Source organism: Andrena cerasifolii, chromosome 8 (assembly GCF_050908995.1).
Source record: "Andrena cerasifolii isolate SP2316 chromosome 8, iyAndCera1_principal, whole genome shotgun sequence".
Lineage (NCBI taxonomy): Eukaryota > Metazoa > Arthropoda > Insecta > Hymenoptera > Andrenidae > Andrena > Andrena cerasifolii.
Window position 1 is genome coordinate 16436597 of NC_135125.1, and position 26672 is coordinate 16463268.

A 26672-nucleotide genomic window follows, 5' to 3' on the forward strand; every position below is an offset into this window, starting at 1 on the left:
AAGAATGAAACTGAACGGAACAGAGTGGACTTTCGAAAATGATTTCCAAATGCCGCAAGTCCGCTCTTCCCAGCCTCGCAGAAATGTAAATCCTTCCCGTTCTTTCAGACCCTCCCTCCTCCCTGTAGAATATAAATCTTCTTTCTCGCGTTTCTCTCGCAAATTCCTGATTAGAGGAGCGATTTTCCTCTGGAGATAGCCCGAGCGAGACAGGCCAGACAGTCGAGGAAACGTTTCCCCTGTTCCCCCGACTTTCGACCAACATACTTCAGGATCAGCGAAGTCCGCCAAAGAGCCGTGACCGTTCCATTAGCCAAGAAATTCAATTACCCCGTCTGGGGTATCCTTCGATAATCGAGGCTTCGCCCACGGGGTCGGGCGTTTTATTAGCGAGCTCCGAGGGAGCCAACCACCGAGGAATATGCGGGGCGGTTCGAGGCTGATAAGATAAGACCGAAACGAGACGGCTGTAATTCGACGATGCCAGAGACCAGCTCCTTAACGTATTTGAATGTTACAATTAGGGGGAGTTTATTCGGTGCTTGAGCAGAAAGTTCTGCAAGCGGGGCTCGCCGCTTTCTTAGCCAAGTTTGCGGCTCGTTCGCGTCTCTGGCCCCTTGCCCCGAGACTGGCCGACAATCTTGCAGACCGATTGTCTGATTTAACCCCTGGAACAGGCGGTAATGAGACCCTCCGACGATGAACTTCGGTTTCCCTCTTTGGGCTGGTTGGAGCATTCCGGTAGCGGAGGTGTTCGAAGAGTGGGAATAATTATATTGAATGTTGAAATCGGACAGAGAGTGTACAACTTGCGAAGTATTCGGCTGGTTTTCTTCGACCCAAGTCGTAATAATCCCTCGACGCGAAAATAAACAATTCTCCCATTCACCCCCCTACAACGGCTTCCTCTCCAGACACACCAGCCAAAGAGGAGAACTCGCGACTCAAACGATTAACCCAGCGATAATTAACCGAGCAAAAGGAACAATACTTTGCATTCGCCAGTACGCGAACACTCCGTCGCGTTTCACACCCTCCCGGCGTCAAAGCGAGCGTCGCCGCGTTCGCGACCGCCATTCAGCAACCACGGCAAACAATGTGATTTCTGTTACAATTAAGAGACGCATAATGGAGGCACGAGAGGACTGCGCGGAGCAGTCGTTTTAATTGCGGAATCTTAGCTGGCCTTTCTTCGGCTAGGCCTCGTCGAACAATGCCCAGGCGTGTTTCAAAATTCATCCCCCCACCGCCTCATCATCTTTGAAGGGAAAACAAAAGCATGTCTGAGGAGCGCTCGTTTCGAAGACTAAACGTTCCGCGAAACAGGATAATGACGGCTTTCCCCCTACGCAGTATAAACATCCGTTTCCTGAAAGACGCGGCTCGAGATGTGTGTTCGCCACTCGAGGCACGGTGGTTGGACGATAATCGGCAAAGGACAACCACCCGCGCCTGTTTGATCCTGGCTGCTCTCGGAGCGCGGAACGGGACGATTTATGAGTGTTTGTCATCGAGGCCGCTCTCGCCGGTAAAGGAAGAGGGCCAAAGGAGGACTGGCGGCTTAAACTGCAAAAACGGAGGGACGCGGAAGAGGATCGCTGCCTTCGAGCAGCGGTTCTTCCTTTGTACGAACGTCGAATGCGGATCGGCGTTCGCGTGCTGCTCTCGAAAATACGCTGCTGTTTAGTGAAATTGGAGTGGTTGGAGGAAGAAAGGAGGATCGGGGTTTTTGTATGTTTATGTTTGGTACTGGTGTGCGTGCGTGTGTGTGTGTGGAGGGAGGCTCGAATTGTTTGCGTCCTGGGTGTGTTTGTATTTTTATCGCGGGACTAATTTCGATTAGTTTAACACTTTGTTCCGAGAAATTGAGCAGCTTGCAGCAATAGGGGTGCAGCTCCATCTTTACCAACTTGGAGTAAATTAGAAGAAACTGTTTATAAAATTAAGAAGAGAACGGTGCTTTTTAGAAAATATCCACTTCGGTGTCAGCTTGCAAACAGAAGAATTTATAAGGATGAGTAAATGGAATCTAGCGCTGCTGGTTGGAGTTAGGTATTGTTAGGAAGGACTTTCACCCTCGACGTCCGAAGGGGGTAGATTATCGAGCTATTGTGCGAGGCTATGCGTTTCGCATTAGCTGAGGATGCAAAAACGAGGGGAAGGGATATTGAAGAAGAGAAGGAGGAGGAGGAGGGTGGAAAGATGCGAATAGCGTATCGGTGATTGGAAATGCCCTTTGTGTTTTGGTTTCCAGAGTTCTGATGATGGAATCGCAAGGTAGGGACCGGATGATGACGGAGGAAACAATACGCCCCATTGTTGATCATACACCCCCATTGTTGTGTTTAGATGTGATTCACCGCAAACGATTTTCTGCCGCCGTGGAACCGTGCAAATCAATGATTAGGATCGCTTTTGTTCCCCAGCGTCCTTCAGAATAGGCATTATGCAATTAAGGCGCGCAAACGGACTTTGTATTCTGGCGAAATGAAAAATACCGCCGTCGAGGTATTCGGTAGAGTTGGAAAGGGAAGACGCCCTCGGAATCAAAAATATTTCCATCGGGCCACTGATTACCTTTGAAACTCACTACCCTCGGTGGCATTTGATACCTATTCGAATTTTCTATTTACATAACAGAAAACTTCATTACAGGTTTACTAAGTTAAACGTAATCCTCTCTTTGCAAAGCATTAAACGGAAAACATTTAACTAAGTCACCCTTAACTACATTTTTCGTTCAGCCACCTGAGTGATACCTCCACCACTGCAAAACCAACCCCTAGAACCACATAAAAACGGAAGTGAAATTCGCTTCCCCTTTTCCTGCAGCGACACAAAAATCTCGAAACAATTCCTCCCCCCCCCCCGCGAGGTCCACCCCGAACCGCGCGATTTAGCCAGAGCTTATTGCCAAATGGACGTAGCGCGCGCTTTTTCGCATTGTATCATCCACGACAGTGGTTCCGCCCAACACGCCAGGCCAGCCTCGGTAATGGGAGGATCAAAATTCATTGGAAATTTCGCCACGGCATTGCGTAGCCGCGCGCAATGAATAGCACATAAATTTCGTCCCCGCCCCCGCAGTTGCCCCCGTACGGCGACAGTAACGCGCCGCAGTCGGGCGGCGGGGTGTGCTCGCGAGGATTCACGTTCTTCCGTTTCCGCGAAGAAGCGAGTCGCGCGAGCTTTTTTCCCTTCGATAAATCGCGCCAGCCGCTTGAAAGTATTTCCAAGCGGCACGCGGTTATTTTCGCGGGCAAGTGGTCGCAACCCCAGCGACGGGGAGTGAAACGGCGCGTTCGCGGCGGGACCGCTTAATCGCTGCACGGCGCGACGATAACATTTGATTCATTGGCGTGAGAAAATCGAGTGACGTCCATGGTTTTAAAGGAATAATTGACGAATTGTGGAGTTCTGCAGATCGATCGATATCGTTGTTGATGGAACTGAAAATTTAACGATGGTAAGCGTAGTATTTTATCCCCATAAAAAACTTGGAAAAAGTAAAAAAATTACGCCGAGTACATGAAACCAAATAAATCACAAATAAATAAATCAAAATGAGCTACAAGTACATAGAGGTGCTTCCAGTCAAAAACATAGCCAGGCCAGGCAAGGTCAAGGTTTGATTGATTTTGGTCTTGATCGAAAGCTTATATGCGGTTTACATGAGAAAAATGCCTTTAAATTTAGGAAATACTGCAGACGTGATGAGATATTAATACGAGTAAAGATACACAGGGTGTCTTTCATGTACTTGGCGTCGAGACGCTACCGCGTCTCTAGGTCGGGGATTGATTTTGAACAGAGGAGTAGAGACACTTGCATATTTTTCTTTATAAGGATGCTTTATGAATTTTCTGAATTTTGATGAACCCATCAGTGATTTGCACGTAAGAGATTCTACTGTGACAACAATAGCTTTAATATTTCTCAGTTTTACGGCCACCGAGGGAGGACAGCATTTATTCATTTTTTACTTCGCAGTGGCGAGCAGGTCCGGCCGCGGGAATCTGTCTGGCTATTTATGATTGATGGCCATTAACAGAATCTTCCTGGCCATCTAATATTCATGTTTCCATTACCAGTTTCGAGCGCGTATCGACGGTATCAACGGGTGAAAAGGGGAGGGACCGAGTCCCATCAGAATGAAGGAGCGCGCGAGCGCGAGAGAAACGGCAAACACGGCGGATCGCGGCGTTTCATCTGGCCCTGGTGCGCTAGAATTTATGTCCACGCCGGTAGTAACCCGTTTTATCAGAAACGAGAAAAACCACGCGCGATATTTTATATCTTTTTACGAGGGACGGTTGCTCGTTTACCGTCTGGCGTCGTTAACGCAGCGGGGCGTTCCCTATCGCGAGGACGAGACACTTTTGAACTAGAACCAAGGCGACTTTGAAGCACTACCGTCGCGAGGAAACTCTCCATTACCTAAATGTCCACGAGCGCTGATAAACGACCCGGCAGATGGTCGCCGAATGCCCACGAGCACCTCTGAACCCCTGCTTCGTGACTGAAAATTGAATCAACGCTACTCCTTCCGCGGTGGCCACGACGGGACTCTTAAATATAACAAAATCAATCCACGAATCTCCTAAATTCTGTACAGAAGCCAGCCATTTAAATGCGCACAAACCGTCGACTCCAGAACGTTAATCGGAAAGTCAGGCGCCCTCGATGCTCATAGTCGCCGTCAGCGGATCGATCCCCCCTCGATGTGGGCGCGTGGCGTGTCCATTTGCGGGCCCTCCGGCTGGCAGAGTGTCGCCGCGTGAAACAGGGGGAATACGAGCGAAGAACGCGGGTTTTCCGTTTCGCGCGGCGGATATCGGCCACCCCGGGCGCACGTACATCCGCGGATATAGAGATAGCGGAGTGGAAGCTCGGCTCGGTAGCCCGGCAGGGGGCTCGCTGGATTTATGTCCTATTCATTACGCCAGCGACACAGCGTCACGCCGCAAATGCAGGGCGGCGTGTACACCGGCATCGATCCGCCGATGCGACTGCATCTGCTGGTACCGGTGTGTTTACCGTGCTACGAGCTGCTGTTTGTTCGCTGCACCGCCGGCCAACGGCACCGTTACGCGGCGATACATTAATGACAGCCGGACGCAGCGCGTCGCGCGTCGCGCGCCACCGGATTAGGGCTGCGAGGGTGGACCGTGCTCTCCGCGGGTCCTCTGTCAATGTCACATCTTGCCGGGGAGATCTTTCGCAGGGAGTCGGTTTTCATTTCTGTGCAAGCGTCTAGCGTTGTCACACACGCGGGGGGTTATACTAGTTGGGAAGCTGGGATTAGGAGTTGTGGTATTCTCTGCTGCGGAGGCTTTGATTAGATATCCTCGGTTTTCTGTGTGTATAGATTCTGGAATCTATTGAGTGCAGTAGAAAGTAGAGAGTATTAGGGGGATCAGTCACAGATTTGGGACAAGACAACCTGCAAGTCTTACATGGATGAGATTTGTTAGCAAAAGTTTGTAAGGATCGGTGCGAAGAACGATAAGAATATTTAGGAGCACAAGAAAATGTATTTACAGCGTTCACGAATCACGATTATAGTTATAATTCAAATGGTCTGTACAAAGGCCACAAGTAAAATAAACTGTTATTTACACCGCAACTATTAAATGTTTAAGCCGCAATAAAGCGCAAATAATTTTAACCATAAGTTAGTAATTAAGCAAAGTAAGCAGGGCGTAAGCGAGAAAGCAAGTTACTCAGCAGATGAGTGAATCTCGCAAAGCAAAAGCGCGTAGAACAGAGAATCAAGAGATCCAGGAAATCGGCATTGATTTCCTGGAAGGAAGAGTGGACCCTTTCCATCGATCGCAAGTTGACGGAAGGGGCAGTGATCGACGCTCCGCATGAGTCAGCGGGCCGTTGTCTTTTTCCTAATTACCAGCTCGCTATCGTCCTCCCTCCCACTGTCCCATTACCAGTGCGTTCGTTGTCCGAACCTTTCGCTGGGAACCTGAGCAGACTGACGCCGAACAGTGATTCCAGGCGACCAATGTCCACAATCTATCGTCTCGCGTTTGATGGTACCGGTCATTCTCGCTGAATTACGGTGGAAGCGTGCATCAAGCCGTTCGAGTATTCCGCACTGGCGATTCCCCGTTGGCTGCACTGTGCGCGCAGCCAGGCCTACAAACCGTCGCCCTTTGTGGCCGCTGGCACACTGCGCAGCTTGCGTGTGATCTTCTGTCGCGGACGGCCGCGATCACCAGTACTTTCGTTGTATGGTGGCAAATGAACAGGCTCCACGAGTATTTAATCGAGCGTCCGGTGCGCGTCGCAGCCATGGATCACGGTGGACACGTTCCATATCGCTGGGACACGCTCCCCATCGGCGTTATCACAGACCATGGCAACCCTCGTGTCCGAAATCGCGACGAATGAATACGCGCTTTGTGCGGGAGTCAAGAGTGCCCCTCTGCGGTGCCCCGCGGGCTGCTTTCATGTCCTTTGATTCCAGAGGGCACAGCCATCGAGTGTAGCAACTATGCGCATCTATTATGTAGAATAGATGTAATGTTTGAGTTAACCCCTTGCCTTCCAACGAGTCACACTCGTGGCGAGCATCATGCTTTCTATGTTGCAGCTGACTTTGCGTGCTTGAATTTAACGCGTTCCGTGCAGGGCTGGGACTATTTGTCGAATTTTTCGGTATTCGAATAGTCGAATACTTCAGCTGCTCAATTATTTGGCGAATATAATTCGAATATCCAAGTATTCGAATACTATTCAAATATTTAAGTATTCGAATATTATGGTGTGAATTATAAATCAAGTTATTTAGGCTCATTTGTCAGGGTGAAATCTTGTAAGCTAATTTTGACCCACTTCACACCATACTATTCGAATACATCGGTATAATACCATTCGAATACTCAAATAATCGAATAGTATTCGAATAATATCATTTGAATACTCAAATATTCGAATATTCAAATATTCGAATAGTATTCGAATAATACCATTTGAATACTCAAATATTCGAATAGTATTTGAATAATACCATTCGAATATTCAAATATTCCAAGTTTATTCGTAGCAATATTCGAATACTTGTGAAATATTCGAATATTAAATTATTCGAATAGCCCCAGCTCCAGTTCCGTGCCACGGTAGAAATTCAGGTTTTTCATGGGACTGTAAAGAGTGATACTTAATTACAGAAAAATAGTAGTTGCGTTATATTCGTCATGATTTGAATATTCTTTGAGCTAGGGAGTTCTTACGCAGTCGGTCGTGTATTAGTGTAATTTAGAATGAATCATATTAATTAATGGTTAAAGCTCGCAGCCTTTAGGAAGATCGTAAGGAAAAGGGTTAATCAAGTCAGTTGTCCGTTTTTATCATTTGAAAGTTTTTGAAGTTTTAAGGGGTGGAAGTGGGCAATTGAAGATCACGGGTTCTCGTACAAGTCGATGAGAGATGTATCGAATGGACCAGAAAACAGATTTTCCTCCCCAATGATCAGATGAACGAGACTGCAGGATTTCGCGCGTTACTCCGCGCACTTCCCTACTTCCGCCCAACCCTGGTAACCGTCCTTCGAGGAACTTTTATCCCGCGTCAGAAACTCCCCCGTCGCTCCTAACAGCGACAGAAGGCGGGCGTGTGTTATCGGGATATCGGATCACGCGATACCGAGGAATCGATATCATTCCGCCACCACCCGTTCCACTAGTTTTCGGAGAGTCGCGTTACTGGCTCACCCTGCTTCCGCGCGGGGAAAGAAATGCTCTGCACCAAGCACTTTATTAAGATTCGAGAACTTCAGCTTTAATAAATCTGGTTGCAACAGCGGCTGTCAAATGTACGCACATGTCAAAATTCAACCCTATGCTGGAGCTCTGAAGAAAGGCGCTGTTTAATAACTTTTGCTGCCAGAGGGGGTGGTTTCATGTAAAAGCAAACAATATGGTCAGTGCTGGATTAATCAATAAGCAAAATAAGCACGTGTTTAGGGCATCGGGAGAAAGAGGGGCACCACAGAATTTTTTTGAATTTTAAAATCTAATTTTCGTTAGAAACACTTTGTAGTCAAACTATCGGAAATGCCTAAGAATTCGTACATTGCGTTGAAGTGATTGCTTAGGGCCTCTAATTCGCGTACAGAAAAACACATTGTTCTCGGACATATGAAAATCACATCTCGGTTGGATATTAATTAAGTCTGAATTAAGTCTCGATTAGGTAGTAATAATTTCCCAACAGTAAATCCTGCGGGTACTTTAATACTTATTGGAATTCCGAAGAAAGTTTTCAGCAGCAATGACATGGAATTTAAGAGCACTGAAGGTTTTAGAAGACCTACCAACAATGGCGACAGCTTCAACAGTGGGCTGTCAGATCGTCAGGCTACTCGCAAGATACAGGTATCTCAGTGGAATGGCAGCTTTGACAAGATTGCCGCTCGGTAAACCGCCTAATTGTCCCCGTTCGAGGGAACGTTCGTTTCCCTGGGATTCGTTACGATTTAATGAGTCCACTTTTTCTTCCTCGGAACATTGGTTAACGCCCCAAGTTTACACGGCGAACGTATTTCCCGCTCGATCGAACGGCCACGATCTTTATTTGCTCCTCGGGCGACTCGTCTTTTAACGTTTGCCTTTAATGAGTCGGAATTACACCGCCATTTTGTTCGATGCATCGATCCTTTCTTTTTACCCTTTCTATTTTCCTAGTCTTGAATGCCTGCTAACGAACTTGAACCTCTCACCGAGTGTATTTTACTTTCCAAGCAATTCGATTATGAATTTCACATAAATGAAATACAACCCCTGGCAATAAGTTTGGAAGCAAACGCAAAAATACGAAACTAACGAGAAATATCAATATTATATATATATATATATATATATATATATATATATATATATATATATAAAATGCAATGGTACAGATGAAATGCATGGTAATGTTAAATTGTTAAAAAGTAATTAAGAATTTTGTTTTGTTATGTACTAAAAAATGTAGAAGAAACAAAATGTTGCTTGGAAATAAGTATGGAACGAACCGAATAATTTATTTAATGTAAATAATGATCGGTTTAAGTCAGTCAATATGATCTGTGCTCGACAGGGCTCCCCAGAGGTTCGGTTAAAGTATACTCAATCACCGTTGGCCGAGGGTGAAAAACCGTTCCCTATATCGAGACATAAATTCTGCGAGCGTTCCACCCGCGAAAGCGGCCGGCATTTAAATTCACCGCGAGGAAGTCGGCCAATTGGCGCGCGGATCGAGTTCCTTCTACATATCCCCGAACGCACGTTCCACCAGGGAACCTGTAAACGAACTCGAAAAAGCGGACACGTACACCTGCGCCAGAGGCAGCGCATCGTTCGCTTTGAGGGATTGTACGGGAGTGGCTTGTATCGATACACGGGAAAACAGAAAAGCGAGATGGCAGCCGGATCCCTTCGTTTTTCTTTCGCGTCACTGGGATAGTGCCCTTTGATCGAGCACGATGTCGGACATTAGCAGCAACGTGGATAGCTAACACAGGGATTCCCTTCGTTTTTCTCTTTCTTGCCCTTTTCCCTTCTATTTTTTTTCTAATGCGTTATCTAGGCGGAGCGGAGGCGCACGATGAATAATTTACAGGCTGAAAGCTTTTCGGGCAAACATTCGAGGCTGCGTCGATTTAAAATTCCGATTGACCGGTCCGGCTCGCCCCGGGAAACGCCCACGAGACCTATCCAGATCCGCGCCAGATCTGACCGCTTCCGGTCGTCCCGACTGATCACCTGCTTCTTGCAAACGTCATGAACTCGAACGGAATTTAAATCGCCGCGCCGGGCTGCCTATCGCGGTGAACGGATTATTCAGTGGAGTCGCTGTGGTGGAAAATGTTGATGATGAGGGTTTATAGGGTGCAGCTGCCTTTACTGCGTTTATGTAGCTGTGCAAGTATTTGATACTCAGGGTCGGTTGGATATTTGCTATGTTTTGTTTTGGGGAGAGTTTGGGGTTGAAGAGGAACCGTGGATTCATAGAGTACCAATTGGAAAGTTTGTTAGTAATCGTTAGGGGAAATGAAGCTGTCGCGAAATAATTATGTTAGAGATCCAGAGTTCGGCATTACCTAAATAAAAATTATTTAAATAACGGATCAAATAGAAGTTCCTTTAACTTTAGATTGTTTGAGGAATAAAGATAATTTGTTTATTCAACGAAATTTATTAACTCAGGTCAACTTTATTCGACACATTTTTCGAACTTTTATTCGTTACTCGGAATTTTGATTTAAATAAAAATTTTGCCCATCTCTGTAGAGATCCCTTTGGACTTATTTTGGTAAACTCCTGTGAAAGAAAGAACCCTTCTCCCTGTCGAGATATTGAGAATCGAATTGTTCTTGACGAGAATTCAGAGTACCATTAAAATGGCGTGATTAGAAGAAATTGCATAAAACATTAACTCCAATAGAATATCATAATAAGAAGCATAGTACAGGGGGTTGAGGGAAGAAGTGAACAAAGACTAGACTCCCTAAAAATCTTGTGCTACGGAGCTCGTGTTCCTTGGACAAGTACGTTCTCAAGTAGTATTAAAAATACTCGTTCCCTACACAATCATTGTTATTACCTACATCCATTAAATCTTGCTACAAAGAATGGCTTCTCTCTTAACAAGTTGCAGAGGGTCACTTGGCTCAAGTTTGTTCCAAGCTTCTTAGATGCTCTCCCTTCGAATTATATCTCGACTGTGCTTTCATTTCGCAGAATGAGTTCCATTCCATTGGCCAACAGGGCAGACTAGACGGTGAAAGACAATTCGATGCTCTTCGGCGGAGAAAAGGAAGAGGATTAAAAAACAGCAAATTGGAAGAAAAACGTTCCCCCGAACGTGGAGTTTTCCCTTCGTCGCGCAACTCACTATCGATTCGATCGGGGACAATCGAATTTTCAACGCTCCTTGACCCCCTAATAGAGGAGATTAACGGTACCCCGGCCCCCTTACCTGGCCCCCCTCCCTACTCTCATGGTAATTTATATTTATGAAGCTAACTTTTGTATTTATGATCGGGACTCGTGGAGCCAGGAAAATTACATCCACCGTTACATTGAAACTTCCTGACAAAAAAAAGCGCTTACCATGCAAATGGCGCGCTAGTGTTTTAAATCGCCCCTTTGAAAGATACAATCTTACGGGAACGAACGCCCTCCTCAGTTGCTGCAGCTACTCAGGGGCATGAATTTCCTCTGCTCGCTGGAGCTTTTCACTTGGCCGATAAATATCGTAGCAAAATATAGTTTATTACTCGAAGATTAGGATGGAAGATGACACTATTTCTTATCCTACGTTCAAACTATAACATTAAGCTTTTTCCTCCAAGATCTCGGCTTCTAATTCCTTTCATTTCTCGGTACGATGAATTTTCTACACAGAACAAAGGAAAAGAAGGGGCAGGCGCGCTTAATTGTTCAAAGTTAAATCGACAACGCGATCAGACGTAACCCATTACCGTTCGGATATTCGGGTGTACCCTAATCGAAGGGCCTAATCCGCACAATTGCTATTCGCCAACGATAAATAGCCGTGCACGGGCAGATAAGCATCTAAATACCCAGTGTCCTGTGCGCCCTCGATCACCACGTGCTCCCGGTGCACCGACGATTAGATCCCCATAGGCCAGCCGTCGCATGGCGTAACGCGATATAAACACCTTATGATTGCCCTTAGGGGATTTCCTGCCCCTAACCAACGATAAACCCGGCCTATTTATAGGAGTCGCGGCGGTTTAGGAGGGTGAAATGCATTTCGAGGGTCATGGCCCACGTAATTCGCGGCTTCGACCGGGGACAAGTGTCCCGGGGAGGATTCAACGCGATCGTTGGCTTGTGATCCAACTAGACGCGTGGGTGGAACAGGTGGCAGCGCGCCAATTCCAAAGAACCATCCTTCTCGCCGATACGAAACGTTCCTTAAACTCCTGCTCCAACTAGTGGCCGGTAGATCTGGTCATGTCTCGAGATAGCGTTGAAATAAATCTCGTTTTTGAAATAAAATAGATCAGTTGAAATAGTAAAGGGTGTGAAAATTATTTTTCAGTGCAAAAGGATTTGATTGGATTACTTTAGTTTCTAGGGCTGTCGCAAGGTAGAGCTGACAATAAGTACACGTGAGATAATGTATAGAAGTAGACATTTCAAGTAGACAGTACTAATAGTTTCACATTATAAATTATAAGTTCCATTTTTGAGGACTTGGGCAGATTTATAAGCTCTGTGAACAAGAAGCAATGTTTCTGTCATGTAATTAGCCAAAGATGTCTGCGCCCATTAAAGTAACTTTATGAGACAGGCGAGGGCACTTTAGAAACTGGGGAATGTTTTTCAGTGTCACGGTATCGCGAAGGTCCAAGTCAGTGAATCCACAATTGCAGGCGGCGGGAAATGACGAGTTAAAATTTCGCGGTTCCGTCCGGGGCGGACCGAAATAAAACGCTGTCGGTTTGTCGCGCCGCAAAGCTTCCATTGCGGTTTTACATAATTAGAAACTGGGGCACCCCCCTTGTTTTTTATGAACTTAATTACGCAGAGAAAACAATCTCGCTGGCGGCGTGAAAATTCGAGTTCTAGGAGAACCTGACACCTCCCCCTTCTCATTCCACTTTCCTAACTCTACCCCTCCATTTTCTCTTAATTCCATTGCTTAAATTTCAAAAACCATCATTCTAGGCACGTATGGAGAGTGAAAACTGAATTAAAGTGGCAAATAAAGTTGCACTCTTCTTCCATTCAGAATGTCTAGACACACACGTATAAGGGTTGTTTTAAAATTTCTCTGCTAACTTTTAACAAATTACCGACCTTGAAATCACTGGCTGGCCAGAGATGCTCCTTGCACGATATAATGTCGTAGATTAAGATCGTTATTCTCCTGGTCGATCGTTGCCGAAGCCTCATATCGAAGATCCAAAGAAAGGGAGGGTTACCGACATTCCCATTGCGAGCGTCGTACAAAGAATCGTAGCGACGCAAGCGAGAGGCCATTGAAACGCGGGCGGACGCTCGAAAAGCGACGAAGGCCACTTTCAAGAAACTGTGCCGAAAAAAAAACAGTGGAAAAAGAAAGGCAGCGCAAAGTTTGCCTGAAACGTGGCCGCGTCTCTGCAGCCTCCTCCAGCCACCTCCAGCCACCTCCAGCCCCCTCCCCTCTTTCTCTAGGGTGCTTTTCGTAAATGAGAGTACCAGCCATTGTCTTCTCGTTGCTGTTCCTAAACTGTGTCAGAGCATTACCGAGGCCGTGCAATCGTAGATTTCCCTTAATTGTCACGGAAATTGTGCGCGAATGCAACCTACACGAGTGTACAAACTTGAAACTCGGCGAAAGGTTCCGAAAGGACGTCGGAAAGCGTTCCCTATCGCATCGAGCTTCTGTTTCTGATAGCACAGATTTATCTCGCCAGAGAGATCGTTATGAATAATTAATATCGAAAGGGAAACGTACTAACGAATATTCTTGCAAAGAATTCTAAAATCGATTCTCGAGGCTTCTTGTGTAGAAAGCTTCAAGCTATGAAACTCAAATTAACCCTTTGGGTGCTACGCAGTGTGTGCGAGGAACGCTCGTATGCGTTCAGCGGCTGCGATTAAGAAATCCTACGCAATGGGTTAGTTTCATTTGTGTGGAATTATAATTTCTGATCTACCCCCTCAATTTCATTTAATTTCGAGGATTTCCTTGCTTCTAAGCTTTTGCGTCCCCTATCAAATAAGTGACAAGTTTTGCGTAATTCGTTTCGTGGAGTCATACCGAAGGTGTCCTGTCGAAGTGCAGCGAAAACATTCGAACGCAGGTGAAATTTAAAAGGACCACGAAGCGATAGGCACTCGCCCCTTAAAAATACATTTACCTCGCCACTTCTGACGGGGGTCGTTTAAAAAGAGACCAGGTAGGCAGAGGTGTGTTCGAAGCGTGGATCTTGAGTAGGCCTCGTAAATTCGTATCACTCTCCCTTTTCATAAAACCACCCTTACGCACGTGCACCCTCGTCCACGATCCACCAGCGGTCGCATACCAATGGAGCCCGACCAAGAAACGGGAGAGAGAGAAATAAGAGGGGGAAAGAGAAGTGGCGAAGAAACAACCCCGAGGAATATCTCAGCGAATCGCCTGGGACATGTTTAAAGCGTCCGTTTTAATGGAAGACGTAGCGCTACATTGGACTTTACTTAAGAAATACCCCGAGCACGGCGAGAATTTTAACGGCACGGCGGGGGGGGGGGGGGGAGGGAAGGATTTCTAAGCACCCTCGGGCTTCTGTTCGCGCGAACCCTCTGAATACGTGACGAAGGTAACGTTTATAAATTATTACGCGATACCTGCGACTTTGTACGGGATACAGTTTATTAATTCACGCGATTCCGAACGGGGCTTTCTGGATTTCCCGCAGAGAGGAACAAATCGACGGGAGCTGGACCTGGTTAAGCCATTTGTGTCGACGCGCATTGTTTCCTCACGTGTTTGTACAACAAATAGATCCTACTACTTATTTATTCATCGGAATTCAATGCCTGTAATCCGATAACGCGAAATAAAATACAAATCTGCACGCTACGAGCAGTAAACAAAGAACAGCTTTGATCGTAGCTCCAGTTTTTTACCACCCTTTCACTCCCGACACATTTCATACCAAACCCCCCTTCAAACTCTGCATGGTTGCAATGAATCTTGCCCGACACACCTGTGTACAATAGCACGGGGCAGGAATCGCGCTGAAAGGTGGAAGGAAGACCGAGGTAAAGGGGGCAGAAGTAGCGTCAGGAAATCACGCGATCGAAGGGGATCCACCCCCGGATCCTTCGATCGTTGTGCGCGCGCGGTTCGCCGCGGAATCGGTATTGGGACGAACGTGGAGAGGCGTTTGCCCCCCCCCCCCCCCCACCCCCTGTGAAAGGGCCTTTCAGAGCGAGACAAAAGCACCGACGAGTTTTCGCGAGCGATCGATGCGCGCGTACGAAAGGGACAGACGGAAGCTGCGAGCGGACTAATTCGAGGAGCCGTTCTCGAAACGGCGCGACGCTCCGAACGCCGATACGCCGATGGCTGGCAAAGGTGGGCCGTATTCGAGGTGACTCGAGCGTAAGACCAGCGGAACGGAAGATCGAGAGGTCCCTTTCCAGGTTGCTCACTTTTCTCCGCCTGTCGCCTCTGACTGCTACCAGTACTTTCAAACCGTTCCACGCGTTCCGGCACGGTCGAATACCATTTTCTGGCCTCTCGGCGACCAGGTTCTTCACAATCGATGCAGTCTGACGCTTTCAGGAATACGGTAGTAGTGAAAGGAACGTTCATGCTGTGTGGAGGTAACAAAAATTAGATGGTTCCGTTAGAAAGATCTGCTTGATCGTACTATAGTCATAATAAATATCAGTGTTAAGTCTTCTTTCGACGACCGTTGAATTGAAAGAAGTCTCAGGAGTTCTACTGGTGAGGTTAAGGGGTTATACCTAGTCAGGCGGCCGAAAAGAGGCGAATATTTGTGAATTTTTTTTAAAAAAGCGGAAGCGTATATTTTTACAAAAATAGAGAGAATTTTCCGAAATATTAATTTAAAACAAAATAGCGGTAATTTAAAGTTGAAATCCTGATTGTTTCGTGCAAAAATCACGCGAAAAAAATCAGGATTTCAAATTTAAATAACCGCTACTTTGTTTTAAATTAATATTTCGGAAAATTCTCTCCGTCAACCTGAGGATACATTAATATACTAACGAAATCTTCTTTGTTTCATGATTTTAGAAAATCTAGTTCCGAATGGCAGCGCTCACCGCAAAACCAAATTTTTAAAAATGCTTCTTGGATGTCGGTTGTTACTTTATTATAAACATAAATATTTTTCTACGAAAAAATTACCAAATGTTCTTTAACTGTTGCTCCTTTAAGCGCAAAAAGTTCTGTAAGAATACATGCTTCTGCTTTTTCAACAAAAAAAATCACAAACATTCGCCTCTTTTCGGCCACCTGACTAGGTACAACCCCTTAAGGCGTCTGATAAGAAGGTGTTTGATTGAAGACCATTTCCATTTTCGGTACCATTTCGATCGATCGTCCTAGAGCTTGGTATTATCGAGTGGACGTTCGGTTTAAGGACGCTGTGAGTCGGATGGTCCCAAACTTCTCTGAACGAAGCAGCGCGGAAGCGGATTATTAAACCGGCCGCAGCGTTTCGCGAAAATTGATTTAATAAATCCGCCCCTCAACGGCAATCCGTTTTCGCCCCGTGCACGATCGAAATTCCGAGTTTTAACGGATTCAACGTCAACAGGATATCCGGCCAATCACGAGCATCAGGAGCGCAAAGAGAGAGAGAGAGAGGGGGAAAGGGAGGAAGAAAAAAGAGGAACCTGATTGCGAGATCGGTCGGCTGCCTTGGAATGCACGATAAACCGAGGTTAGCGTGTTTCGAGCCGTGGAAACATAAATTACTAGCTGAAAGTGGATATAAAACGGCGGGGCGAGGTCTGAATCGACGTCACTTCAAATTGGAAACGGTGAAACGGGCGTTATACCTGGACGGATCGCTCGAATTAACCGCGATTCGAACGCGCTTTGCCGCGAACCGTCTCCTGTGATCTCGTCTAATGATCTTCGCAGTCGTCGAGGGGAAAAGAAACTAATTTACCCTTGTAAAATGCCAGCCAAATGTGAAATTATTCTAGAGAGTGTGGGTAACTCGCAAGGAAACTTCACGACTCGAAAATTCTGATTTTAATGAAAGGAAACTGAAATTCACTCCGAGGGGTTGAAACCAGCCCTTAAAATTATCTCGTTTTTTCGGCGTTAAATCTAACTTTGCAACGGTGCGGGGTAGAACGAAACCTTAAATGCAAGATATCTTCAGTGTTTCATGCTCTATTACCGTACCAAAAGAAAAATAAAGTTATATTAGAAAAAAAACGAAGTTTTATTTAAATCAGGATTTTCGAGTTGACAGCGTTTCCATGTCAGCGTTCACTTTGATATATCGATAGTAGTCGTGTTTAATAGGCAATCGAAGACCTTCATAGAATTTTACGAATAACTGAGAAACATTTCACGTCACCCATCCAGCACCACTCTTTTAAACTCTGCTGCTTCAACTCCTCATAACTCGTCTAAACTGCCGTTTATACGGCATGCCCTTTCCTCCATTGAACCTGAATTAGCAACAGACTCGATGGGAGGGCTGAAGAGCTCATCGTTGACCGCAATTCCTGCGAGGCCACAAAGGGTTCCCTGATTCGCGCGGTTAATTTTTCCTTGCACGCGCGATCGCGAGGCAGCACGATCGTTTCCCCGCTAATTACGCGTACAGAGATACGCGTAGCCGCAGGTGGATGGCTCGCGTAGATCAAAGGTTGCCCTAACAATGACGAGCGAGCCTGACCTCTGTCCCGTTGCCCTTTAACAGGGCTTTCGACCTCGGTGCCCCTGCTGTGCGCGCCCCGACGTTATCGGTCCCGCGCGGCATCGTATACAGCCCTCCTGGGGGATTATTATGCAAAAATTCGACGATTAACGGGGGAATTGATACTTTGACGCTCCATGGAGCGTTCACGGAGCCTGGGGTCCACGGGGCTGCTGCGTTTCACGGAAAAGATCTAACTACCTGGGTCGTTTCGAGTTAGGGGGCGTTCGAAATGGGGCACTTAGATTGCCCGGAGCATACAGAATGCTTCGTGATGAATACTAAGTGATAAGGTAGTGATTCTAATTGTAAGTGAAAATGTGGAATAAAGCTTCTGCATATCGAGTAGCTTCGTTTAAAAAGTGTCCATTCAAAATTCCTTATCTCCTTGGGAGATAAAGGAAACAGTTATCGATGCTTATTAGAAATGCTCTACAAATTGGTAGAGGATTGCAGAGAATATAGAATGAATTTAAATACACCAAGTTTTATATGAAATTTTCCTAAAAAAAATCAGTATATCCCTAGTAGTACTTACCCCCCAAAAAAAGACTGCAATTTCTGTGTTAATGCTCTTAAGGATGTATTGAACCTATCTTCAAAATCGTACCAAGTTGATGAAAATTTGTGAGATTGTTCTTTCTAATCTTCCTGATGTGCTCCAAAATTTTTAAACGAATTCACCAAATGATTGCTGAGTTATAACGATTTTAATTTGCATTGATTTTACACGTACTCTTATGGAAAGAGACAACCTTGGCAGATAAAACAGCTGAAAAAATGTTGAAGAAATAGTACCAATGTTTTCATTTTTTTTTTTTTACATGTAGCATATGGGTAGATGAAAATATCTGGCAAGTTTCAGTTGTTTTCATCACACCGTTTTAAGGAAATAAATTGTAACTTGAGAAAATTGTGAATTAAGGGCATTTTCACTGCCAACTTGAGAAAGCATTTGCAAAGTGAAAAATACCTTCCTAGGAGTAAAAATAAGACTCCAACTGTCGTTCGAGTTCTTTACATCTAGATTTACTATGCGTAAGACGTAGATATTCGAGTATTTCAAGTTTCATATACTTTTGTCTAATATTGAAAACGTCCGATACATCGTTAAACGAAGCTACATACTCGATGATAACTATGCACTAGAATTATACCTACTTCACGCACATTGATTTCACTTTCGAATGTACCTATAAGGTATTTAATAACTAAACCACAGAACCACTTATCCCCCGATGAATCGATGAATTAATTCGTTCGACACGTCGTGACCGACAATCGCCTGCTCCCGAGGACCGTGCTGCAGGAACACGTATATACAGGCCTGCACGCGTGTACCATGCGCATATACACGTATGTGTATAGACGGCCAGGTGAAAGGGCCCTGTGTGCCTGGGGTGTATGGCTGTCCAATGGGCAAATACACGCTAGGCCGAGCACGAAGGCACCAGAAACTGTCGTGTCATTACTCTGTCGCGAGTCTCCGTGCACGGGCTCGTGAGCGGGATCGTGAACGGCATTCCCGTCGTTATCGAATGGGCGTGGTGGCGTTGCCGTGATCGATTTTAATGCTATCCGGTCAATGACAGAGCGATACGTGTTTTCGATAACGAAGCACGCCGCTCGGCTCGTTATTAGAGAGTACGCCGGCGATAAAATTTCTGTTTGATTCACCCCGCGGATGGGGTGCTGAACCATTTACGGTAATAACGCGGCGATGATTGTTTCCCCGAAGCAGGGTGCTCGCCGCGACAGTGGCAAGGCGCGATATCGATCTTGCCCCTTTGTCGATGCGAACGATACACGGTCCACGATATTACGTTCTCGACGGTATTTTCTGTTGATTTGACACTTTTAAACGAAGTAGTTGGTAGCCAGGTGAATGCTGTGCGCTCAGGTGTAGTTGTTGTTCGAGAGTACTGTGTGATAGTAAATGATGTTTTTCAATTGAAACGAATATAACTTGAAAGATGTGTCTCTATATGTAGGTTGAAAGTAATTAGAATAAATAGTAGCTATTGAAAGTAAATGATGTAGTTGAGCATCGAGGATTCGTGCCTGCTATTTCCTGGATTTTAGATTCAAAATAGCTGAATGTAGATTCAAAATAAGAATAATAAACAGTAACATATATTTAATATCATTTATTACTCGAAATGCATGTACAGTGGCGGACGAAAGAAAGTTTACAACTATTATAATCGCATAACTTTTTTATAATTGGTCCAAACGACGCGAGTTTTTTTTAAAAGCTGGAAGGATTAGTTTCCTATGTGACGTGTTTCATCGTTTTGAAAAAAATGCGATTGGTCGGAATAGCAAAAAAAAATAGTAAATGTCATTTTCAAACTTTTTTTTGTGGGCTTGTAATGAAAATTCAAAAAACCTGTTTGTAGATTGAAGTAAGTTGTATACATGCCTAAAATTTCATAAAAATCGGTTAAAGTTGCTCTGAGCTATAAACGCTTAAAGATCGCAGAATAAGGTAGAAAATCGCGAAATTCTCGAAATCAGCGATCCCAATTCTGAAAAAGTTATGCAATATTAAAAGTTGTAAACTTTCTTTCGTCCGCCACTGTATATATTATGTTTCACATGAGACGCACAGTAGTATAAAAGATGAGTGGTCAGACAACGATACATCGCGTCTGATCGTGGCGACCTCGTACTACTGAAAAACTTGAAACTCTTCTACAGCACCAAACAGACCAACACCTTTGCACATAAATCAAACTGCCCATTGCAAACATTGATTTATCAAAAAATCAATGAACCACGCGTTTCACACCTTTTGGCTCCGACACTACTTCAACAGTGACGCTCGGTAATTGCTTAAAATTACCCTAATTAAGCACTCATTAATGGCGTTATTTATCGATTTTCACGTGGAACATTCACAACAAAATACACACCTAGAAATAAAATACCCAAACGAAATTAAATTGTTATTATCCTTAAATCGAAGCAACCGTGTCAGATGGGGCAGCCTTCTACTGTCAACGTCTATGCGTCATCGCGTCATCGCGCGTTTCAGCAGTGTTGGAATTAGTATCGTGTCACGCTCGATCACTGAAACTATGTTAGTTTAACTGGCCGCGGATTTAATTGATGAATCGACCGATTTGGCAATAACTTAAAAGCCGTCAGCCATCGTCGCGAACCGTTACCAAGCACTGTTAACGAATCGACCTTAAACAACCGACTAATTTCAGACGATCCATTAAATACATTCGTTAACGGTAATTCGGTCGGAGGAAATTTCGGGAGCCGAACCACAATTTACAACTCGCGAATCACCAGCCGTTAATGTTGATCGTCGATTACGATTGAATTATACGGCATTCCTGATCGCGTCGACGTACCGTACTTACTTAAGTTAATTTGTATCAAATCCGGGGTGGAGTAGCGCGACATGGTTTTAAAAAATTATGTGCTTGCAAATGACGAAGGAAACTCACGTCACAGAACTTGGATCAATCGGGCCTGACCATCAGGGTTCACCTCCAAACTGCAACTCCCGCGCTGAAATAGAAATTGAGGGACGATACGTTAGTGAAGGAAAAGAAGTGATTGTTTCGGGTGTGTAAGCTATAAATGTATGATTCTGGTTAATTCTTAGTGGCCATGAAAAGTATAGTTTGCAAGTGAATTAGTACTCTACAGAGATCCGAGGACTTGAACACTAAAAATTCTAATTATTAATTATAATCCCAATTAACCAAGCCTCATTTAACCTTACTCTCACTGAAATATTCACTTGCTATTCGAAATGGATGTACCAAAAACTGTACCCACTTCCTATTTCTAATAAAATTCTCTAGTAGCCCACGAGAGTTTGATAATAGCAGGAGGATGGTTCCCGTAAACGACGTCGATTATCTTCAGTGGCAATATATATGCGGAAATTTGGGAATCAGAAGAGTTCGGACGATATCGACGACCGAGAAAAGATTCTTCGCCGTGGGAGTTTTCCCTGGTTGGTCGCGAAAGCCAGGTCTGGCGATTTGAAATTTAAATGCGGGCCAAGGTGCTGTTCGCGTTGCATTTAATAGACCAACGGTCGTACGGTAATGCGCGTCTATCGACGGTCGTATATTAATTAGAATAATAATTCCTGGCGTGTTGCGTTTAATGGAGCACGGCGGCGGCACAGAATTAATTGTATCGGACGAGAATCGAAACGCGGGGATCTCGCGATTCCCCGTAAACCGATTAAAGGGGTGTCGCGACGAGCGTGCTCGTTTTTCCTGCGCTTGTGTTTGCGCTGTATCGTCGACGATAATGCCGTATTTTCTCGTAATTTTCATGAAGCAGAACACCTCGATGAATTTGATTATTAATATATCGATCGGGTGCACCGTTTCGAGTGGACACTGAGCGTGCCTGTAAATAAGTATATTAAGACACGCTTTGAATATCGTAAAACGATAATATTCGATAGGCAGCATTGCGGAATTGGGGTTTTTCGAGCTTTTCAAGCGATACCAAGTGACAATTACATATTATTACGTACACTCCCGTTGAAAAGTCTCAGAACAATTGTTACGCTCGCTCCGAATCAGAGAATCGCTTGTCCAGTGATTGCTGTTACGCTATCGACTTGAATACACTTGCGTTATTTAGTAAATGTAGTTCAAAGTTCACTAATGTATACAAAACAAGAGATGGCATACGAATTTTCAGCGGCGGGTATAAATTGTCAAGAGAAGATGGCTGATGTGCGTGAGAGGGGACATTTTCAGTGTTAGTAATTGGGTCAGTAAAGTTAATTTGGACTCTGTCGGTTACAAAGTGCTTCGTTCAAAGAATAGTAGGGCTGTCGATAATTATACAGCTGCAGTGTTCATAATTCCATCCGGAATACCGATCAAAGGGGAAGCTGCACCAAGACCTCCTCGAAAACACAGGACTACGTCGATCTTTTTCCTAACTCCCCTCGGAAACCGACCGAAATCCTCTCATCATCCAACGTTCTGGCCTCTACCCCCCTCCCGTAACAGGAACTTCCCAATCCTTCCTCCCTCCCCCGTGCCGCCCCTTTCTGCTTTCCACCGCGGAGCGTAGAACGAAATCGTAAGCCGCTTAGAGACTTAACAGGCCCGACGAAAATTCTACCCTTTCGCTGCGGTTCGTACGAAATCTCCTCTGGTCTGTTTCGCCCTCCTCCCCTGGCGATCTTCTTCCCCTCGCCGCAAATATGTACAGGGGGCGGGGAGCGAAAGAATAAAAAACGAGATGGAAAAAATACGGGGCCTGTTGCGGAGAGATAGGTGGGCAGAATTTTTATTACACAATTTCGGGGAGATTATTTTATGGGTCGGTGAAATGTGTCGCGATGGTGGTAAAGGAACAAAGTTAAACTCGAGACCACTAGAGAACCTTGATGGCCAGGGTTGATAGTAAAGAATTGTGTACCTCGGGCAGCTCTGTATAATAATCCTGAAATAACACAAGTGGACACAGTGAATTGATGAATCGTTGAAACACTTTTCATCACCAATAAACCCTTAACCCTTGGAAGGCCGACGCCTCTTTCTTCCATTTTCTATAACTTAAAAATGCGACACTTTTTTCGCGGTAATTGATATTTCAAACTCGAGAAATTTGAATGTACCTGCATTAAAAGCATTGTAACTTTATTCTACAGCGACAGAACTCATGGATGTTTTAGTAAGTTTAAGCTAATAACCAGAACGAAAAATGTCACCTCCGGATCCACTGAAACGTACCCAATTCAATCTTCACCCCCAGAAGACGGGACCACGCGCCGTTCGCCCCCGATTCCAGAGAACGGCTGGTCAAGCGGCGAAATCGATTCGCGGAGCGCGGAATCGATTCTGTGAACGTCGATCGACGTCGTTCACCGCCGACAGCCGTCCCCAGCGTGGACGGAAAGGTATTCCAGCGGCGACGCGTAAGAATCCGCAGGCGGGGGTGGAGCGCGTGAAAATCGAGGGAACGTCTACTATCGAGTTCCAACGCGGAAGAATGGAAATTCTCTTTATTCGTCCGTCCGTGTCGCTCGCTAGCGCACGTCAAACATCGGCGAGCCACCCCCGCCCGTCCACGCTCGCGCATAATAAAGCCGACAGAGGAAACGTCCCGTGACACTCGCGAGTCTCCTGTTTCAGCGCGTTATTTGCGCCCTGAAAACGCGCCGCGCCGACTCCTATCGAGTTTCCTGACTCCATAAAGTACTTTTCCCTCGCGGTGCCTAGCTTCTCCAAGCTGTCAGGGAACTACGAGCGCCAACGATTCTCTCGTCAAGTGGCGTCCGACCCCCTCCTACGCTTGTTTCCCTTACAACTTCGGCGATAGAGCGGCAAAAACGCCCGACGGTATCGCCTGTGTCCGATACGTTCCAAAATCGTCCCCGTCAATTCCTCCACTGTCTCCACCCCCTCCCCATTTCGTCCACTCTTCAAACTGACAGACCGTTACCCAGTGTTTCTTATATTCCTACGTTCGTTGGTCTTTCTTTTCCCAGTTTCTTTACTCCTCTTTGTGCCGCGTTTTTGTGTTCTTTGTGCGGACTTGTCTGTTCCACCGTGCTCCTTCGCCTGAGCTTTACTTGTCCATCTTCCTCCAGTGTTTCTGTTGTATCGTTTTTGATCTATCCTTTTGTTTTCCGCCTTTACTGTCGCCTTTTACCGTTCGCAATTCATTTCTTTCCGCTCTACTTCGCTCCCCTTGTTCTCCCGCAAACTTCCCTTTTTTGCTTCTCAGTTTCGAACGTTTATTTTCGGTCTTCTGTAAATTGCAGGGCGGTTTCTGGTTGGACTCGTCGATTTATGAAGAATACTATTCAATTTGGAATCGATTACCACTGCAGCGTCAGACCTTTGGGATGAAAAGACAATCCCAAGAAGTTCTCGTGGTACCTTGAAACAACCCCGAGTGTTCCTCGAACTTATTAAACAACCCCATTCAAGGCAACATACAATTTTACCAGTCCCGACGAAACTCAGACCAACTCTCTCCGCAAATAAAATTCAAAGAAATTCTCGGTTGGGTAGCCGCGCAAACTAGAAGGCAGCGGCGAAGAAAGAAACAACCGCCAGCAACAACAACGTAATAACCGCGAATTGTGAAGGAAAATCGCGGCACGTCAGCGCTCTTTGAAAATCCCCGTCGTCGCGAGATAGAGGAGGTAAAATCATTACCCTGTTTCACAGAAGGGGGGCTGGTGAGTGTCGTCGGAAAAGCAGGAACAACGTGGACACGGTGCGTTCCGCCGCTGCCCCGAGCAAACAGCCGGGGAAAAAGAAATAACTGATTAACCCGCGCGTTTCAAACGCCCGCCAATTTGCGCTGAACGGACGGACAAAGAGAAAGAACGAGCCAGGCAAGAACGCACAGGAAAATTCGTCTCGCGTGACCTCGACGCGCTGAAACTTGACAAGGGAACGCGACCTCTTCTCTCACCGTCCTCAAGCTTTATTATCGAAAAATTCCAACAAACTATCTGTTGAGAGAATCTATGTTATAATCTAGCCGATGGTCAGGGTTTTTCCCTGAAGCAGCGTTCGCCATCTGGCGGACACTTGGCTTTCCGTCCTCGTCCATAAACTCGGGACTTTTATTAAAACTCAATTGTAAAGCCTACTGAGTGTGGCTATTAGCGCAGCCAATTTGGAAAGTTCAGAGGGATGCGCATTTTATTGCAGCCGCGCGGTCACCACGCCAAGGCCCAAAAGTCCGCTTCGCGTATACCTGTTGTTTTTCACCGGTCTCCGACACGTAGGAGGGACTTAGATTTTCTCCCGCTATTTTCACCCTCACCACTGTTCTTCGCGATACCCGTAGGCACGCCAATCAGTCGTTTTCAACCCTCTTCCTGGAACCACCACTATTTCGCCGAATTCCTTGGAGAGGGAAATTTTAGTTTTCCTGCGAGCGACCACGACACCAGAATGTCAGAATTCAATGTCACTTAATCACGTGTAAGCAGAATCACACGATTCAAGAGCTCAGCAAAACCTTAAGAATTGTACGCTTCAATAGTATTCGCGGTACATTTCTAACTATTGACAATAAATCTATTACGCGGCAATTACAATAAAAAATTCAGTCATAAGAGTTTGGCAAATTCAGACTGGTCGTTGATCATATACGACTTGATCTTCCACGCCACAACACTATCGCTGCTGGAACAGCTACAATAAAATCGAAATTAAATAATTACGCACAACTTCATTCGAGGTTGATTCATGATGCCTTCATCTTAGAACACCTTGGAACTTCTGCTGTACAGGGACTATTCGAAATTCCAGGCTTCCTGACGCCCAGCGATCAGCCGCTCCAGCATCTTTGACCCTGCGGTTCCTACCTCGACTTCTCTACACACCAGCTCTCCCCAACAATATCCGCGGAAAGTGAGACGGGAAGGATGCGAGGAAAGAATACCAAGAATTCTCGCCGCGGAAAGTTCCCGTCCGCGATACAAGCGGGACTACGTTATTCTTGACGGGCGGGGGCCGAGGAACTTTGGCGTATTTGAATTTCAAAGTTCCGACTCCGCGGCCGCGGAGAGAATACCCCAGCCCGGGGAAAAAGTTGCCGAGGACGACGAGTCCGCAACGGATGGCTCGAATTGAAACAGGACCGTAGATACTTCGCTGGGATTCCAAGCGACTTCTGCTGGATCCCTTCGTAGCGAATAACCCCATAACTTCCGATGAAATTTGTCTGGTATCTCGCCGATGCTGTTGTGCGCTGGAAAGGGCTCATCGAACGAAGAAACTTTCCAGTCGCGGCTCCTTTCGCGCTCTGGGGTGGCGATTCCAACTGGGGGGTCGCGTTCAAAAGGGTGGCAAGAACGGAGGGCGTAACGATGTAACGCGAATGATTGTGCGACACGCTTCGCCAGTTGACCCTTTGCAATCAAGTTTCTGTAATCTTTAATTGACAAAGTTCGACTCTGTGGAACCTCCATACCTACTTGTTGGATATTGTTTCGCAGGGGCGACTTGTTAGCGAAGTTTTCTGAAGTGGGAATCGCGGTGGGCTAGGGGAAGCTTTATCTAAGATGGAGGAGCCGAAGAAGTTGGTACGGAGTGTTAAGATCGCGCCATTTGGTATGGATGATGTCGATGCATTGGAAAGAGAAACGTGGAAGAGAGAGAGAGAGAGTTCGTAGAAGCGGATCTTGAACGTTGTGGGACTGTCTGTTAATTAAATAGTTCGATGTAGATCCCCTCACAAATTATACGTCCTACGAAAACGATCGAGTTTTCGCGGCAGAAGCCCAGCTGCA

The 26672-nt window shown here is 45.8% G+C and overlaps 1 protein-coding gene across 6 annotated transcripts in view; it reads right to left on the minus strand.

Moving 5' to 3' along the window:
* Window positions 1-26672, minus strand: part of Dscam3 (Down syndrome cell adhesion molecule 3) — a 182023-nt gene that overhangs the window by 110592 nt on the left and 44759 nt on the right. For all 6 annotated transcript variants that reach the window (XR_013086227.1, XM_076818097.1, XM_076818096.1 and 3 more), the window contains exon 2: window positions 20875-20938. The gene's annotated coding sequence lies outside the window, so the exon portion shown is untranslated. The remainder of the gene's footprint in view (window positions 1-20874; window positions 20939-26672) is intronic.